At 41.2% G+C, this 19,947-nt stretch overlaps 1 protein-coding gene across 5 annotated transcripts in view; it reads right to left on the bottom strand.

The window, feature by feature from the left end:
• VTI1A (vesicle transport through interaction with t-SNAREs 1A) overlaps positions 1–19,947 on the bottom strand; it is a 500,904-nt gene that overhangs the window by 198,135 nt on the left and 282,822 nt on the right. The gene's annotated exons all lie outside the window — the stretch shown is intronic.

Raw genomic sequence — 19,947 nt, 5'->3', positions numbered from 1 at the left:
CTCCTGACTCTGGGTCTCACCACAGCTTAGTGGAGAGGAATTGGTCATTAACACCTGCAACCCTCTCATAACTGCATCTTCTCGTGGTTTTTCTATACCTGTTTTCAGCTTAGACTTTTACATTACCTGTGTATGGTTATGTCTATACCATGACTTTGGTTCTTCTCAGCTTGAGAAGACAGACCTGACTTCCCTGAGTTCTAAGTTAAAAGAACTCTTTGATTACTGTTAAATTGATGTATCTGAACATGTGTAATCACTTCCCTGGTACCTAACTGGATAAGACTAGCTAAGTTGTAGCTATTAGAGAATGCCGTGCAACCTCTGCCCACCGCACCACCATGTGAATTCACCGCTGAGCAAAGGAAGCAAAGGCTCCCACCTGCCAGGATTTAAATACCTCAATGTGATTGTGTAACCAATGAGAATAGTTGGAGATCAACTCCTCACCTCTGCAGGATGCGACATTAAATTGACCCTTTCATGTGGCTTGCTTTCTGCACTATTCTATAATGTGTAATCTCTAGTGGAGTACTAGAACTCCTAGGTTCTTGCTCTATTTCCTTATTTCAGTGGAGAGAGGGACAATTTTATCCCCTTTATTGGTCCTATTTACAAAAGTGACTACAATTGCCTCCAAAGAAACTATACATTTTAGAAGAAATGGATGATATTTTAAATGATGTCCTAACTGCATCCCCATGAGACGTGGGCAGCTGTCTCCTGGTCTAGAAGCAAAGGTGCAGCTTGCAGGGCTGTTTTTTCTTTTCTTTTTTTTTTAACAGTTAATTACTGAACATTGTTGTTTTCCTCTACATGATTAGGGAAACAGCAGGGAGTTAATTATTGAGCACCTACTGTGTGCCTGGCCATGCCAGATGTGAGGTCACAGACATGGTGGCAGTCCACTTCCTGCCCTCAAGTAGCCTGCTCTCTCTACGTGCCCTGGCAGGTCACTGGGGTCTCTGATAAAACACACACCACATTCCCAGCAAACCTTTCTTCAGTCCTTACATAATCTTAATTATTTTCTCTTAAATCTTACCAGAGTCGTAATTCTTTTCTCTCCCTTCAAAAGATAGGTACTTCACACCAAACACTAGCTCAAGCACTGACATTATTCTACAGGACTATGAACCTTCATATCCACATTTACAGTCCAGACAGATAAAGGAAAACAACCCAAATCCAGGAGGCAATATAAAAGGAAGAGAACAAAACACACATTCATACACTCGCCCTTAAAAATAGGGGAAAACCAATAGGGGAACTTTGGTTCTCTTCCTGGATGTCACTTAAAAATCCCATGTGGTACGTGTGTCTGTGGAAACCTTCGTTATCTCAAAGATAGTGAGATACTAAAGGCCGAGGTTGCCATGGGACACACAGTATTTGCTTTTTATTCTATTGCACAATATCTAATTACAGAGATCCTGATAAAATTATGCATTCCTAAGCACAAATTATGGCCATTCTACAGGAGACTTAGTGTACATATTTTGTCAAATTTCATTAAAAAATAAATGAGGGATGACTCTGCAGAGTATTAGGGATAAGCAGTCTAACAAGACTCAGCCCTTTCCAAGACAGAATTCTCTTGAACTCGTAGTTTGGGCTGTAGGAGTATCCTAGGTGAGAGGCAGCTCAGTTAGTTTGTTCTCCCACAAAAGCCTAAGTTGAAACTCTAAAGCCCTTTCTGCCATTAGACTGTTGCACAAGACACGGATTTAAACAATCAGTCTTGGCTAGGTGTGGTGGCTCATGTAATCCCAGCACTTTGGGAGGCTGAAGAGGAAGGATTGCCTGTGTTCAGGAGCTCCAGACCAGCCTGGGTAACACAGTGAGACCTCTTCTCTCAAAAAGCAAACAAACAAAAAAACAAACAAAAATTACAAAATTAGTCAGGTATGGTGGTGCACTATAAGACTATAGGTGTATTATAGGTGGTATAGGTGCACTATAGGTGCACCTATAGTCCTAGCTACTTGGGAGGCTGAGGTGGGAGGATCATTTGAGCCCAGGAGTTTGAGGCTGCAGTGGGCTATGCTCGTGCCACTGCACTCCAGTGGAGGTGACAGAGTGAGACCCTATCTCAAAAAACAAAAACAAAACTTAAAAAAAAAAAAAAAAAAGTCAGTCTCTTTGTTTCTCCCCAAAGACAATAATTGATTTAATCCCATGGAAGGCTGAGCTGGTCTTTTGAAAAGATAACATGTTACAAATACAGGTGACAGTTCCTCCTCATTCATCTCTACCTCCCGGTAATGACTAACCTGAAGCTTGTCCCTGTTTTTATACTTCTACTACATATATATCAACATGCATAATACTCCGTATAAAGCATGTTTGAGTATTATCTTTTGACTCAATGTAAGTTTCAAACCGCATATATGTGTGCATGGTTCATTTAACCGCTCTATAGTATGCTACTACATTGACCCTCTTGCCAAATGATGAACATTTATGCTGCTTCTAAATTTCTGCTACTCCAGTGTTGCAAAAAAAATGCCTGGGTATATGGCCTCTTGTCAGTATCTGCAAGGAGTTTTCTTGAAGTCTTCAAACTAGAGTATAGCTCAGTTTAAGAGAACTGATTTCCAGGTCCCTCCTATATGTATTATTTGCTTAAACTAATCCAGGTATCTTGCAGTTCTTTTCCCTCTCTTTCCTTAAATGCCTTCTCCCACTTTACTAAGTAGCTCTGCCTGAAGTGTAAAAACCTCCATAGATGCAAACAGGCAATATGAAGGACTGCTGTAAGTAGCTACTCCTTTCATCAAGGGCCACAGATCCAAGCTACAGCTCTGAGTTTCTCCCTGTCTTACACATATTCCTATCTAGGGTGAAACAGCGTTCAACCCTTGTTGGGATGACCTGAATTCAGATGTATTGTAGACTAGGGTGATGCAACTTTTGACAACCTTCATTCATGGTTTCACGTTTTCCGACCCCTACCTCATTTTCAAAGAATGTAGTTTTTCTGAGAAAGTCTTGTGAGGACAAAGCAAACAGAGTGTCAGTAAGCAGTACTGATGGTGGCAGTGCCTTCTGCCCCACATGCCAAATTCACAGACAGGCTTAAAGCTCCACACTCCATAAATCCACCTAAGGCCACTGGACTGGCTTCCCACCTACCCTAGAATTAGAACAGAAGTGATGCTGTTGTCCTTGGTCCACGTACTAATGCATTTATTTAAACAGAAAAATAATCAAGTCAGACTTGTTCTGTTAGAAAATCAGTCTACCTGGTTATTTTATTTGACAATGAAGACTGGTTTTACTCATTGGGTCATAGAGTATACTTTGCCATTGAACTAACTAATTCCAACGAACGGAATTTGTAACTCCAAGGTTGTGATAAGAATATACTTAAAGCATGTAAGACAAAACATTTTCTAAAAATATTCTCATGGCAAAGATAGATTGATGTGAACAGTAATTCGATTTTTCCCATCCCTTTCCAAGTATATTTAAACAGGGTTTCTCAATTAAAAAAAAAAAAAAGAGTAACAGGTGTCATTTGTGTGTGAGTTATTTGTACATGTGTATCATTATCCAGGGTACATCTTGGTTTTCAGAATGAGTAATAAAGGACTTGTTGGGCAACTTCCCCGCATCTCTGCTGTGGAATATAAATCTGGAGAAAACTTGACTGGCTCAGGTAATGTGACAACATGTGTTATTACAGATGAGTCGCCAACTGTATGAATAAAATAGAGTTAATTTAAATAGCTTTTTTAGTGTTCTACACTGAGAATCTAGCCACCTGAGAAAAATGGGCACAGCCTTTCTGGTTATTGTTTTTTTCAGTACAACTTTCAAATGCAACCCCAAATTGGATCATTGTATGACTCATCTATCATTGTGTATTTAGGCTTTGCCGTGGGAGGTACCTGTCTGGGTGGGTGATGGTGCCCTGAGGTGGGCATGTCAGCAGCCTATGGTGGAAGGGATATGTTGTCAGGAATCCTAGTGCTGGCTCCACCAAGATTAGCTGAGTGACCTTTAGCAAGTCACTTCCTCTACCTGGGCCTCAGTTTCTCCACCTATGAGATGAGGGGTTGGAGCACGTGTTCTCCTAAGGCTCCCTTTTGTTGCCTTGGCCCATCACTTCCTCTCTGCTTTGGTCTAGGAGTCCTAGTTGAGGCGTTTCGCCCAGGACCCTGTCTGGGCGTTGGATTGCCACTGTACCCTCCAGCCAGGCCATGTGAGTATGGCTGCCACCCCTGGAAACTTTTCAAAAACTTCCTAGGGGAATTGCTAGGTACAAGTGGGAAACACATGGGGAACCCTGTTCTAGCCCCCAAGGGGGCAGCGCTGAACTCTGAGTTTGCCAGAAGGAAGAAGCCACACTCCCCGTATTCCTCTTTGAGGGCTTCCTTCTACACAACCCGGTCTCCATGTAAGGGTGAAGAATCGAGCATGTATCAAGGTTTATGGGGACCAATACATATTTATTTTGCTTCCTTACCAATATTCTTATGTTTTATTCTAGGCACCCCAAGAGAAAACAAAACAAAACAATTACAGTCATGGGCCGCATAACAATGTTTTGGTCAACAACGGAAACTATAGTTATAATACAGTATTTTTACTGTAACTTTTCTATGTTTACATGCACAAATACTTAACCATTGTGTTATAATTGGCTACCGCATTCAGGACAGTAAAATGCTGTACATGAGTGTAGCCTAGGCACAATAGGGTATACTTTACAGCCTAAGTGTGGAGTAGACTTTACCGTCCAGGTTTGTGTAAGCACACTCTGTAATGTTCGCACAACGATGAACTCTCAGAACGTATCCCTGTCATTAAGCAATGCATGCTAATAAGAATACTTGTGGCAGATGATAAAAATAGCTCCTGTTTGCTTTACACACACCACAGGGTAACATTCAGAGAGTATCTTAAGGCATTCCCCATTTATGGGAAGTGTTTGGAGGCCCGGAGGAGTCCCGAGGAGGGAGAAAGGAGTACGATTCTGATGGACCTCACTATGTAACAGTGGATAAATGCACAGGCCCATGAGTTTGACTGCCCTGGTTCAAAGCTGGCCTCCACTGCTTGTTGGCTGTGTGACTGGGCTGGGTAAATGACTGGATATCTCTGAGCCTCACTGTCTTCACCTGTAAATTGAAACAGCCCCAGAGGGTTCTTGTGAGGATTAAATGAGATAAGCTCTGTAAACATTCTTGGCCCAGGGACTGTAAGAATGATAATATTATTAACATATTTTTATCATGCAATCTTCTAGTTCGGACATATTAGAAAGTGATTCCATTGACTTGTTTAGTAGGAAAATCTGGCAGATAAGAAGTCAAATCCATCAGCCATGATAGCAGCCAATGTTGAGTTTTCTTTCTCCCTAGGAATTTTTTCCATTATAAAATGGGAAGCCAAGTCAAATTTGCTCAGTTAATTTTGGCCTGAGAGGTGCTCTTAGGACCCTCAACATTTGTCTGTAAGGTCAGGCTTATCGGTTCACGCTTGTTAGCGTGGAAAAACTCCTTCCCTATCACTGTTTCTGCCACTTCCCTTATCCTGTCTTTCTTCTGGAACAAGTGGCCTTGCAAGATACTTCACTCCCTGTTTTGGCAAACACACTTGTTCCGTGAGAGCGAGTTCCGCCCATGTGTACAGCGGTGGGCTGCAGACCAGAGGGTTTATCAGACAGAAAGGCTTTTTTCTGTAGGTGCCAGGGCACTGAAAGCAGGGTTGCTGCTGGCTCTCCCCCTTCTAATTAAGAGTGTCCCACCATTTCCGAACTGTGACTCTTAGGGACACCAGGATAAACCTAAGGACTGTACTATATTTATTAGTCCTTGGGGCACGCTGAGAAATACTCCCAGCTGGATGAGGAGCAACATGGTTTCTAGAACATGGGTGGAGTAGAGACAGTGAGCTTTGTTTCATACAGAGTTATCTGAAATTCTGTATCATGATAAAATTGATTTCAAATAGACATGAAATTCCAGAGTCTTCAAGGAAGTTGGCCCAAATATGATCAAGAACACAGCAAATCTGTTTTGAGAGTTAGATGTCCACTTTTTCTATTGCAAATGTTGACCAATGGTTATGCACTTAACTGAGCACTAAGGTGGGATAGGGAAGGGAAAGGTTTTGTATACAAGACATGAATTAGCGTAATTTAAAAGATTATTAAATTGGCCTCTAAAGACTGAGTTCAAATCCCAGCTCTGTCTCTTGCTACCTGAGTAACCTTGCACAGTTCTCCTAGGAGATTCACATGTGGCTTCTCAGCTTCGTTCTGGGCTTCAGGGTCAGCCCCTCACTTGTTTGGGCTCCTTCCAAGGTCCTGAAAGAGATCTTAGCAATATGTTGGCTTGGCCAAATATCTTTGTAAAATTTGTAAAAATCAGATATAGTAACTGCAAATGATTACTTTCTACTATTCCCTTTCATGCTGACAGCATCGGTGTGGCTGTGAGCACTTTTGGGATCCAGCTAAGGGGAAGCTGAGTTAGGGATAATTTAGTTTGGATGCAGTAGGATGGGGTCACATGTCCACAATCATTTCCATGTCTGGTTACATCACCGTTAGCTGTGTTGAGCTGGAGATGGTCAACTTATGTAGTACCGGGACACAAAGGTGCAGGCTCAGAGGTCTCACTGTGACGTGAACACAGTGAGAGCACTTGACACCGGAGGTACGTGGGTGGCAGAAAAACAAAATGTATAGAGCCAGAAACTAGTCTGAGAAAAAAAAAAAATCCAAATCCTACAGCCTCATATATGGACAAAAAGTGAGAGATATTTTCCTTTGACAACAATCTTAAAAACTTCCATAACATTACTAACACTGAACAGTGGAGCCAAAGAAGCTTTTGTAAAACTTTCAATCATTAAAAAAAAACCAAGTTTTGATCAACCATGCTAGAGGAATAAGTTAACCCTGTTCCTATTCTCTCCATAAAAAGTCATAAAAAAAATTATCATGTGAAGAAATAGCCAGAGATTATGCAGTCAAAAAACATAGGAGGAAAAAAAGTATTATAAGTATGTCAATCAGTTAATTAAAAAAATGACTTTTTTTATGGTGTCTGTAGTATTTGCCTGCTTTAAAAAATGTGTTGTACTTTCTTTTCTTGACCTAAATGGTCATTAACTTTCATAACTAACTTTGAGTTTAATGTTTCTTTCAGAGAGTACCCCAAACTGTAAATGCTTCAGGTCCCACAAAACCTGTTCTACCCCTGGAAATCTCAGTTTGCTGTGAGGATGAAATGAGACAAGATGCTTAATGTGCTGTCTCTGCAATGTAGCTGGCTTCTAGTAAGAGCTCCGACGGGGAGGGACGTCGATGCACAGTTAAGGGACAATATTGAAAGTGCAACAGTAGGCCAGGTTCCTTGGCTCACGCCTGTAATCCCAACACTTTGGGAGGCGGAGGCGGGAGGACTGCTTAAACCCAGGAGTTTGAGACCAGCCCTGGCAACGCAGCAAGACCTTGTTTCCACAAAAAATTTAAAAATAAGTCGTGCATGGTGGCGTGTGCGTATAGTCCTAGCTACTTGGGAGGCTGAAGTGGGAAGATCGCTTGAGCCTGAGAGGCCAAGGCTATAGTGAGCTGTGGTTGTGCCAGCCTGGGCGACAGACCCTGTCTCAAAAAAAAAAAAAGAAGAAGAAGAAAATGTAAGCATATGCCATATGTTCCATATCACTTCCGGCAGCTTCTGGGGGCAGAACACCATAACAAATCACTGATACTTTTGCAACGAAGTATTTTTAAATTTTTAGCCAGAATTAACTTTAGTCAGGTTTATCAATATGGTTGTGGCAAGAGAGTGGAGGCTGAATCGGAGGGGGTTGAGAATTAAGGCGGGGGAAGCTAATTCTGAGGCTAAGCTAATAGCTTGTACAAGAGGAGATGCGAGTTTGATTTAGTTTTCTTCCGTAATGTGCAAGGGACATTTGTCTCGCTGCTATGAGGCTGATCCATATAAAATTGACATTTTTGTAAGTAGAAGACAATTGAATACTAGCAATTTCTTATGGTTCAAATATCCAGAATATTAAGAACACAAACCAACAAAGAAAAAGTCCATTCTTCCTCCCTGAGTATACTATCCCTCTTTCCTTTCACAGGGAGGGTCCCAGTATTTGATATGGCTTTCTTCAAGGTGCTGAGGACTTAGTCTTACAAGGAAACTTGAGGTTGAACAGGGGCTTCATTGTATTTGTAAAATATTAACTCTTAAGCTTATACCGGGAAGAAAGGTGTTCATTATATTATGTCCTATCTTTTTTTATTTCTAAAATATTTGACTGAAAATGTATATAACCGAAATTATTTTTTTCTTTTTATTTTTAAGAGTGTTCTCTTAAAAAAAAAGTGAGAGGCAGCAGAAACTTCTCTGACTATTCCACTGGGGTGGAAGGTTCCTGAAACTTGGGTTTGCCATGTGGAGTTTAAATCCAAACCTCAGGAGACTCCAACCTTCCACAGGCAGAGAGGGCTGGGCATGAAATATCTCCCCCTGGCTCGTGAATACGTCTAAAGGGCGCTGGCCAGCTGGGGAGGAAGTGAAATGAGTGGAGGATATTGTTCATAGTTAATGGTTACTGAGTATTGACGACTTGCAAGGCGAAACCACACTGTAGGAGGGACTAGCACGGTCCTTACCAAGTACACAGCCAGCCCCAGCCAGAAAGTGGAAGGCAATCCTTTTGTTATGAGTACCTCCAGACGATGGAGTGAAATAATGAAATAAATAAAAAGATTACTGCATGAGTCATCTCTGGAAAGTAGTAAACATTGTAAGCCTGACAAGTTTCATCTTTTGTAAGAGTTAACATGAATGAAGACGATTTATAATGGGCCTGCTCATTGTTGCAGGGGAGCATTCACAGACTTTGATGGTGGGATGGTACATTTAACCTCTGAGTCCTAATAATGTTCTATTTTCCAGACGAACTCAAGGCTTGTCATATTCTAGACCTGGAAAGCATAAATGGTATTATCTTTGTATATACAAATAAAAATCAATTCATTTTCCAAATGTTTAACTCATTCAGGAAGACACACACACACACACACACACACACACACACACACACACACACGAGAATAGGTCCCAGCTAAATCAACAACATTAGCAAATCTCCTCTTGCTTATCAAATCAGGATATATTAGGTTCAATAAAGGTGCCTGGCTTATAAATCTACAAATAAATAGTTATTTTCCTAAAGAGCATTTTGATTTATTATCTCAAACTGTATTTCCTGTTCATTTATCATGGCTTTTTGTAACTCCCCCCCTTAAATGGAAGGAAGTAGTACATCTGTAAAACAAAATATCTCAATAAACCATATTCTCTGAAGTATAAATGGACATTTTCTTCTTGTGAAAACGATCATAGAACAGAGATGCCAACTAGAAATCTTTCCTCTGTCATATTTTTAAAGAAATACCAACCAAAGGCTGCATTTTCCTACGAAGTTGACATCCTGAAAGGCGATCTGTACAAAGCATTAGAATTGAGCAAACCATTTAGCAGCCTCGACTCCTGGACTATTTCGAGCCATTTGTGGAACACATCTTCTCAAATCTACTAATCTGCTTCACAATACTAGAGGAAAGAAAAATAGTTTTGGGTTTCTTATGCCCTAGGGATACAACTAGATCTCAAAGCTGAGTTTCAGGCTCAAAACTCTTATTTCCTAGCAACTCTGATAATCTGACCTGGCTCGGAAGGCTAGGATGCTGGGGTTCTATATCAAACTGTTTACTTAACACATGTCACATCTAAAATAAGGATTGCTTTAGCTGAAAAAGCAATTCATTTATAAGTGTGCATTTATAGGGCAAAAGTCAAGGCAACTGTGCAAACCACTTGTCAACTTATTTAGAGGAAATTGTGTAATCAACTTAACGTACCAGTTAGCCTTTACCTGCCAGGTCAAGCTCAGAGTGCCTGTCAGTCACCACATTAGCCTATTAATCACTCTGCAGGAAATTCCACATTTTTCTTTAGATCAAACTACAGAAAGTAAAGTGGGAACAGAATCTAGAGAGGATTTCCTATTCGTTTCTTTGTTTCCTTTGACTTGCCTGATGTTTCATGATTTAATTTTTTTTTTTTTTACTTGCTTGCTACAGAATTTAAAATAGGTTCAAAATGATATATCTCAATATGCATTGCTAAAGGGACTTTTATTGCACAAAGGTAAATCTAGGTATTTGATGGCTGGGTGCCAACTCACTGCTGCAGATTCCAACCAGAGATAGAAAGCATTGACACTGTTGAACAAGTAACAGATCTTTCATTCCAGGGGAAAAAAAAAAAAGATATAAGCTATTAAATTGAAAAGCATTTCCCCTTTTTTTCTACACTGCTAAAAAAACTTGAGATATGTGATTTTTGAAGATATCCTAATTTTAGGTATAATTTTTAAAAACTTATCTTCAAATACCTTTAAAAAATTTTTATCTGAAAATGTCTTCATTCGTCTTCATTTTTAAACAGTTTTATTCAGGTCTGACTCACATACCACGCAATTCACCCATTTAAAGTGTAAAATTTAAGAATTTCTAGTGTGTTCACTGAGTTGTACAATCATCATCAATATCAATTTTAGAAGATTTTCATCACTCCAAAAGAAACCCTAATATCCATTAATAGTCACTCTTTTGTTTTTTAGGTTTTGAGACAGGCTGGAGTACAGTGACGTGATACTGGCTCACTGCAAACCTCCACCTCCTGGCCTCAAGTGATACTCCTGTCTCAGCCTCCTGAGTAGCTGGGATTACAGGCATGGACCACCATGCTCAGCTAATTTTTCTATTTTTATTAGGACGGGGTTCCACCATGTTGGCCAGGGTGGTCTTGAACTCCTGACCTCAAGTGATCTGCCTGCCTCAGCTTCCCAAAGTGCTGGGACTACAGGCATGAGCCACCGTGACTGGCCCATTAACAGTCACTCTTAATTTCCCCTCTCCAGTGCTCTATGACCACTAATAATCTACTTTTTGTCTCTATAGATTTGCTTATTCCAGACATTTCACACAATGGATTCATACAATATGCAGTCTCTTGTGTCTGGCTTCTTTTACCGAGCATGTTTTCAGGTTTATCCATGTTGGATTAGTACTTCATTCCTGTTCATGGTTGAATAATAGACCACATTTTATTTATACACTCATCAGTTCATGGACATTTGGGTTGCTTCTACTTTTTGACTATTATAAATAATGCTGTTATAAATATTCATGTATAAGTTTTTGTGTGGACATAGGTTTTCATTGGTCTTGGATACAGATACGTAGTAATGGAAATGCTGGATCATAGGGTAAACTCCATGTTTACCATTTTAAGTGATTGCCAAACTGTTTTCCAAAGTGGTAACCCCATTTTACATTCTCACCAGTAGCACATGAGCATTCCAATTGCTCCATATCCTTGCCAACACTTGTTATAGTCTGTTTTATTTTAGCCATTTTAGCAGGTGGGAAGTGATGTCTCATTGTGGTTCAAATATCTTTTAAAGAAAATGTTCAAGGCTGGGCATTGTGGCACAAGCCTGTAATCCCAGCACTTTGGGAGGCCGAAGCAGGCAGATCACTTGAGGTCAGGAGTTCGAGACCAGTCTGGTCAAGATGGTGAAACCGGGTCTCTACTAAAAATACAAAAATTAGCCAGCTGTGGTGGCACGTGCCTGTGGTCCCAGCTACTCAAGAGGCTGAGGCAGGAGACTCACTTGAACCCAGGAGGCAGAGGTTGCAGTGTGCCGAGATTACGCCATTGCACTCCAGCCTGGGCGACAGAGCAAGACTCTGTCTCAAAAACAAAAAACAAAAAACAAAAAAAAAAAAAAAGAAAAAAGAAAGAAAGAAAGTGTTCACAGGGGAAATTCTGCATTGTTTTCTCATGGCCAGTATTTGTGAACACCAAGTAATCAAGGCTTACAGTATCCTGGACAGTACAGAGAATGGAAGAGAGTGTAGGAAACACAGATCAAGTCTACAAGATGATGGCTCAGAGGCTTGTCATGGTTGAGGTCTTATCTTTAATCTACAATGTTCTGAATTTCTAAACGTTTAAAAACACAAAATGACGAAACCATTCACAAAGGGCATTCAAAGCTGCAATTTTTTTGTTATTGTTTGGCATTTTCTTTGCATGATTTACTTTTAGAGAACAAACCCAGTCTTAATTGCAATGCATAATTTTTAAAAAATGATTAATTTTGCTTCTGAAGAGCCAATTGTAGCTACTGTTCTATTTGAGTAGCTGCCACGCTTATGTTTCCACTTTCTGGGGGCCTTGGCCCCAGCAACAAGAAAGATAATCCTCCTTTGTGGACATTCCCACAGTTAACTCCACACACATCTGGATGGCAGTTCAATAGTCCACTGTTATTCAAACAATCTGTAATCACACATACTATGTGTCAACCAACAAGCCAGGGTGTATGGCTTTTCAGTATTCCGTAGCATGCAGCACGCACAATTTACAAATAAAATAAAAATCTACAGCAGAGACAAGGGCACATTCTTCGCAGAGTAACTGAGTGAAAAGGACGTCTCTGTTGAAATACAAGACATCGCTTGTTATTTTGATGGTAAATGAAAAGAGGTTCGGAAAACCATATTTCATCTGTTAAGTCTCTTAACATGGAAGAGTACCATAGCTGTGGCATTGAAGAATCTGGGGCCATATGGTTTTTTAAGCTGGGCTTGAAGCAGAGATGTCCAAATAACCACCGTTAGCATGTGGGACATGCAACTGACAAAATTCAACAGCCTTATCGATCGAAGGCATGATAGACTGGGGAAAATGGGGGCCATGGACATCCTCACTATGGGCAATTGTTTTTCTCATTACTTTGAGCTGGGAGGATATTGGGAGGGTGGAGTTGAGTTCAACCCCCCAAGTGGCTTGATTAACAATTTTGGAAACAAAGGGTTCGATAAGGCGGGAGGAAGTGAAGTTGAGCTTGTCCTGAGAAAACAGCACTGGGGACAGGCTCTCCACACACACAAGTATGACAAGGTGGCAGGAACAGCATGCCAACGTGCAAGCATTGTGGGACAGGGAGGTGTTGGGAAATGCAACCAGAGTGCAGCTGTGCGACATTCCACCTGCCTTGTCTGATTGGCAGCATGATGGCCTCTGACCCTGAGGGGCTGCATGCATCACTGGGAATCTGGAGTCCATTCAGAGCGCGTTCAGGCCGTGGAACGTGTTAAGCCCTCACTGCGGGATCATGCGGCTAGGTCACTGCTGAATTCCGTAAGATTCAGGGACCAGATGATAAAGCATTTCTCATCCATGAGGACTTTCTCCTCAAGGCTTTCCCTCCTGGCTTTTCGCCCACAACACCATAACTTGACTCTCGGGCTGTACTGAAAGCTTCTTAATAGAGGACAGCCCTCGTTCCAAGGTAAACACAGTTCTGTCGTATTGTAAACTCAACAGTCTTGTAAGAAAATAACCATTAAGATCCAGGTGGCTCATGAGAGGAAGAAACTGTCACCGTTTAATCAGACTGTATTGGGGAGAAAAGATTAATTTCACACTGAACTTTACATGTCTTGATTTCTCTCCACCTACAAAATATTAATTCCTTTCATATTTCAGGTGTCCGGTCATTAATTTTCTAATTCATCAGGCATTCATTGAGGACCAAGAACTGTGCTGAATCCTAGATATAAAGAAAAAGGAAACATATTCCCTATCCTCAAGGATCTCCTAGCCTCAGAGGAGAGCCAAGTCTGTATGGAACAATCCATAACATAAGCTGACAAATGCAGTATAGAGGAGAGTGAGGAAGCACAGAGGACAGACTAGTTACTCTGCCTGAAGGCCTGGGGAGCTTCAAACAGAAGTTAGTTAACATTGAAGCTGGGCCTTGTGAGACGAGTGGGATCTACCCAAATGAAGGGACACGCGGGCACAGGGAACATTAGGGGTGCTCACCAGGGATGGTGCCACTTTACTATGGCCCAAACAAGGCCTCTCTGGTAAGACAACGAATCAGACTGGCTAGAAACCAGGTGAAGAATCTAAACTCCCTTCCCACATTCCATTCTCAGTATTCCATTTGCCCCAACAATTGACAAGGATAAGAATGAGATTGTGGCGCAGTGAATAATCCAAACTTCATTAACCAGACAAGACACTCATCTTGATCTCTGGACATCTGAGGACTTGCAGGAGGCCCTGTGCATCCCTGCCTAAATGTGCCTAAATGTGGGACATATCTCCATCCTCAGCTCTCTCCCTCACACTCGCTGAAAGGCATCGATTCTACGGCTCAGCTATCAAACCAACAATCAACAGGAAAAGCAGAAAGAACTGCAAGAAAAATGACTCAGCAACAGAAAATCATCAATTTGTAATTTTTTTTTTTTTTTTATCTCCAGAAGTATGTCCTGAAAGGAAAGGCAGTCAGAGAGCTTTAATTTGCCAGATCACTGTAGGTCTCAGTGACCTTGACAGTCATCCTCACATGGATGGAGTGCTCTTGTTCTATTTTTGAGGTACCCCTGTGTTTCACACATAGAGGCTCTGCCTTCAGATCACAGAGCTGGATTAAGACCTTACATGCTGTTCCTGCCACCCCCTGGGAATGCAGGCTCCTTGCTCACGATGTGCCTAAAATACTGCACACCCCGTCTAAGGCATCCCAGGGAACAGAAGATGCGGAAGAGACTTTAAAAATTCAGCCTTATTATTTTGTTAGAACATTTTTGTTCAGTTCATTTTTGTCAGTTTTTAGTTATCTTCTTATGGGACAAAAATGAATAATCTACAGTTCATTTAAATTCCTCCTTTTAAAAATAGTTAGGGTTGGGTGTGGTGGCTCACGCCTGTAATCCCAGCACTTTGGGAGGCCGAGGCGGGCAGATCACAAGGTTAAGAGCTCGAGACCATCCTGGCCGACGTGGTGAAACTCCATCTCTACCAAAAAAAACCAAAAACCAAAAACCAAAAACCAAAAATTAGCTGGGCGTAGTGGTGTGCGCCTGTAGTCCCAGCTACTCGGGAGGCTGAGCCAAGATCACGCCACTGCACTCCAGCCAGGCGAAAGGACAAGAAGCTGTCTCAGAAAAAAAAAAAGAAAAAAAAAAGAAAAAAAATTGTCCACTATGTAATGGGTTTCTCTCTTGATTATTATAGAATCATAAAGCTTGGGATGGGAAGGGATCAGATAAGTCACCCAGAACCACAGCACATTTGATGTCAGTTTCCCCTTGGATAGCATCCTTGCCAAGTACTCATGCACTGTATCTATAAATACTTCCACCAGCATCATCTCACTACTCATCTTCCATCCAGGGCAGCTCTTTCAGTGAGAAGGCTCCTCACTGAAGGCAAAATACGTGTTTGAGTAATTTCCACCTGTTGGTTCTGGTTCAAGCCTTTGGGGCCAGAGACAGGTTAAACTGTTTTTCCACGGAACAACCCTTGTGAATACTGAAGAGAAATCCTTACGTAAAATTTCTCACCATCTCTCATTGCTAAATGCACCCTAGTTGGTATACTTGTTTCCAATTTTGGCATTTAGAACAACAGACTTTGGTTTCTTATCAGAGGAGCCACTTTCAGAGTCATGCCTTTTCCTGGCATTCAATTTCTATCTTAACTCTGCTGCTTGTCCCAACCAACCTAACTCGATTTCCTCATTCGTCGCTTTAGTCCATCCATCCACCCACCCACCCATCTATCCGTCTGCCCATCCAATACTTATTAAAAACTTACTATGTGCCGGGCACTATTCTTAGAGACTAGGGTTAGAGACAGTAGTTCTAGAGACTAGTGAATAAGATAGACAAGGAGTCTCTCCTTGCCTAGCTTACAATCCAGTGGTGGTATATCACAATAATCAAGTAAATAAATGAAGAAAGGAAATAAATATGAGATATTAGGTAAGGTGGACAGAGAATCTTTTTGAGGAGTGACATTCAACTGAAATCTGAAGGAAAAGAAGGAGACAGCCGAGTGAAGATCCGGAGGAAGAACACTTAGGAAAAAAAAAATCATATATTTATATATATATGTAAAATAAACATATACTATATATAAAAATGTAAAATATATCATATAGTATATAAACATATACTATATATAAATATAAAATATATTTTAAAATTTATGTATATTTTAAATCTCACCACTCAGAATAAAGCCATGTGTAAATTCTACTTTACCTGCATGTCACAATGCCAAATTAAATTCGTTGTCCCCGTGTCTCTGTGGTCCATGAACATGCTGCTTTTCTCCAGGAATGCAATTAAAGAAGGTCTTGTGGCACTTGGCGTGCCATAGGGGACTCAGTGACCAGACTGACAGAATATTAATTTCAACTAAGTTGCAGGTTCCTGAGTAGTTGAGGAAGAACAGGGTATTTAAACGAAAAGCCAATTCACATAACCCAAGAGCAGGCTTTGTGTGTTCTAACCAATTAAACCTCCTCTCGTTTTTAACAGCTTTGTTTATGAAGCCCATATTGAAAATGAAATGTTTATTACAATTTTTTGAAGGTGAGGTATAGAACTTGGCAAAGTATTGATTAATAACTTGTGGATGGCTGGTGTAAGGAAACCAGTTTTGAACGCAGCTGTAAACAATGCCTCAGCAGAGTGTTTCAGCTATTTGTAGGCTCAGAGCTTGCCAATTGGTAATTAGTTGCAGATTTTCAATTACTTCTCAGCAAACAAAATAGTTTTATTTGCATTGTTTACTTGGCATTTAATTTAAAAGGAATCCGATTGATTGTTTTTAAAGAAAGATGGATTTGGAGGGTTGGGAGAAAATAAATAGGTAAACGTTTGAGTAGCCCTACATCTGTATTTGTGTTTTGAGTGAAACAAGTGTACAGGATTTGGCCTAAATTCAATCGAGTCTATCACAAAATCTCAAAATGCCTCCTGTGCAATTTGTCAAAAGAGAGATTTTTGGCAACTGCATATAAAACTCTTGAGATTTGTAATGAAGAACATAATCAGAAGGGGAAAAAAAGCAAAGTTGCATTTTCTGCGAATTAAAACTGGTAAATCACTGTGGGTAGCTTTAAATTCAACAGAAGATAACAATAATTACTATTTTAAATGTTAGTCCTTGTTACTTTGCTCCAGTCTGGTTCTCTCCTTGACTTGGGGCTCCTTGTAGGCTCATGGTTTTTTCTTTGGAGACGAAAATTCAAATCATTCAACACAATATTTATTGAGGGCTGGGCGCGGTTGCTCATGCCTGTAATCCAAGCACTTTGGGAGGCTGAGACAGGTGGATCACTTGAGGTCAGAAGTTTGAGACTAGCCTGGCCAACATGGTGAAACCCCATCTCTACTAAAAATACAAAAAAATTAGCCTGGCGTGGTGGCGGGCGCCTGTAATCCCAGATACTCAGGAGGCTAAGGCAGGAGAACGCCTTGAACCTGGGAGGCGGAGATTCCAATGAGCTGAGATTGCGCCACTGCACTCCAGCCTGGGTGACAGAGTGAGATTCTGTCTCAAAAAAAAAAAAAAAAAAAAAAAAAAAAATTGAGGACTTATACAATGGTTGCTGCTAGATATTAAAATGAGTAAGGCAAAATTTCTGCCTTCATGAAGCTCAGTATTTAGTGGGAAAAGGATAGAAATTTACAAAGAGCCCTTTTAAAGACTGGCTGTGATAGGTATTATGATAAATAAAATGCCAGAATTAGGGAGAAAGGAGGAATTCCTTCTGATTAATGGACCAGGGAAGGTGAGAAGGTAAAACGCAAGATTATAGAGGAGGAATGGACTCCTGCATTTGTGGGGAGAGGAATAATATTTTAGGGGGAGGAAACAGGATACATAAAGGGATGCAAGAGCGAGTGTGCATCAGGGGCCAGAGACCCCCGAGCAGTCTAATGTGTTTGGCTCAGACATGGTAGACAGGTGAGGGATGGAAATGATGGAGGCAGAGGAGGAACAGATTGTGGGCAGCCTTGGCCTTCTGGTAAGGAGCTTGAACCCTATTTTGAGGTGGGAGGAGCCATTGGAGAGTACTGAGAAGGGCAGTGACATGGTCAGATGGGTCTGGGTTTGAGAAAGACAAACTGGAATAGCATTTGAAAGCGTCAGAAGCAGTAAGAATGTAAATGAAGGCCAGGCACGATGGCTCACGCCTGTAATTCCAGCACTTTGGGAGGCTGAAGTGGGTGGATCACCTGAGGTCGGGAGTTCGAGACCAGCCTGACCAACATGGTGAAACCCTGTCTCTACTAAAAATACAAAATTAGCTGGGCGTGGTGATGCACGCCTGTAATCTCAGCTACTTGGGCTGAGATAGGAGAATCGCTTGAACCCAGGAGGCAGAGGCTGCAGTGAGCTGAGATCACGCCACTGCACTCCAGCCTGGGCAACAAGTGCAAAACTCTGTCTCAAAACAAAATAAAATAAAATAATGTAAATGAGAATTGACTAGCGATATAACAAACGTGGAATCCACAGGACTTAAAGAACAATTAGACAATAGGAGTGAGAGAGGGGAGGGGTCCCAGCTGACTCTCAGGCTTCCTTAGATGATGACGACATTACCCAAAAGAGAGAACGTATGAATAACTTTGACCAAATAATCAATACCCCTATGCCAGAGAATGCTATAGTAAAATACTATGGCAAACTTCAAAAACTTCATGCTAAATGAAAGAAGACAGTCACAAAAGGTCACATATTGACTCTACTTATATGAAACATCCAGGGTGAGTAAATCCATAGAGACAGGGGCTGGGGGAATGGGAAGCGACTATTTAATGGGCATAGAGTTTCTTTTTGGGGTGGTGAAAATGTTTTGGAACTAGGTAGACATGAGGGTGCATAACATTGTTAATGTACTGAATGGTATACTTTCAAATGGTTAATTTTATACGAATTTCAATTTTAAAAAGATAAAAGCAAAGCAAAAAAAACCAGAAATAAAAAATCCAACCAAAAATAAAAAATCAACCCAAAACCCAAAAACATCATGGCAGCCCAAAAAACCTTGTATTCCACAGCTGAACATGCCAGGAATCTCCTTTTAAACCCAGATAATCCCAGTAAGGAAAGAAACCTGAGGGAAGGACTGCTAGTGCCCATTCACTGAGCAGAATCACCTGGTCCCCAGTGGACACACTCTTTCCTACTACCTGTTATTATGCACATTTTCCTGGGAAGGCTAATAGCCTTGGAATTGGAGGTATGTTCTCTACTTGGGGACTATCCACCTTTACTATGTCAACTCTGGCTGACCTAGTAATGTGAACAGTCAATCTGCCATGTGGAAACATATCAGAGGGAGGGGAAAAAGCAGCAAAGCTCATCCAGAGAAGAGCATGTGGGTCAGGAAACAGTAAGAAAAACTTTCTGGCACTCATATTGGTCATCAGTAGTCCAAGGGGAATAAAGGGCTCCCTGATGCTCAGTGCATCATCAGGAAGATTAATTAACATTTGTAAAGGCCACACACAATGTGAAAGGCCCAGTAATGGATCTCCAAAAGCCACAGTCCCTGCTTTCCAGAGGTCATGAAACAAGGAGTGGAAAATATTCCCTAGAAGACAGAGCTGGATGACCTCGGCCATGAAGAACAGTGCAAAGAAACGACTGGGCTTGTCTGGGATTCTCTTCATTCTCAAGTTGAATCTGATCTGACAGATGTGGTGAGTAATTAAACCCTTGTCCATTCATAGTCTGAATGCTTGCACTGCACAGAGAATGGGGCAGGAATAATGAGAGGCACAGCCCCTCTGGGACTATTCAGGAGTGCTCAAATTTGCATGGTCACATGAACCCGAAGGAAGTGGATTAGGCTGGCCTGGCCAGGAAGTAGAGACCGCCAAAGATTCCTGATTTGCATAAAACCTAGGGCTGGAAGGCAGAGAGGCTTAAGGGCTCTCAAAAAAGGCCAGATGTAGCTGCCTTCCCTAGAACCCAGCACATCTCTGTAGCTAGATGCCTTCTCACAAAGGCTGTA

The sequence above is a fragment of the Macaca thibetana genome, chromosome 9, assembly GCF_024542745.1.
Source record: "Macaca thibetana thibetana isolate TM-01 chromosome 9, ASM2454274v1, whole genome shotgun sequence".
In the NCBI taxonomy this organism is placed as follows: domain Eukaryota; kingdom Metazoa; phylum Chordata; class Mammalia; order Primates; family Cercopithecidae; genus Macaca; species Macaca thibetana.
This window is presented reverse-complemented; position numbering and strand designations above follow the sequence as displayed.